This window comes from Penaeus monodon, chromosome 15, assembly GCF_015228065.2.
Source record: "Penaeus monodon isolate SGIC_2016 chromosome 15, NSTDA_Pmon_1, whole genome shotgun sequence".
In the NCBI taxonomy this organism is placed as follows: domain Eukaryota; kingdom Metazoa; phylum Arthropoda; class Malacostraca; order Decapoda; family Penaeidae; genus Penaeus; species Penaeus monodon.
In genome coordinates this window covers 9,432,462-9,432,693 of record NC_051400.1, presented here as the reverse complement: position 1 = coordinate 9,432,693, position 232 = coordinate 9,432,462, and positions in this window count along the sequence as shown.

Below are 232 nucleotides of genomic sequence, written 5' to 3'. Positions count from 1 at the left end.
CATTACCGATTCTCTATACAAATATTGTCAGTAATTTGAAAATCAAATATAGCTTCAGAGGACTACATAGAATTCCATAAATGCATTGTTCCTTGGAGACATAAATACGCTGTATCATGACAGTAAAATCTCATTTTTTGGTAATCTCAGAAATGAGAGAACACTGATAATTACTTCTTTAGAAAGAATGAGGAGAAGAAAGGAATTTAAAACCGAGAGTGACTTTAATTTG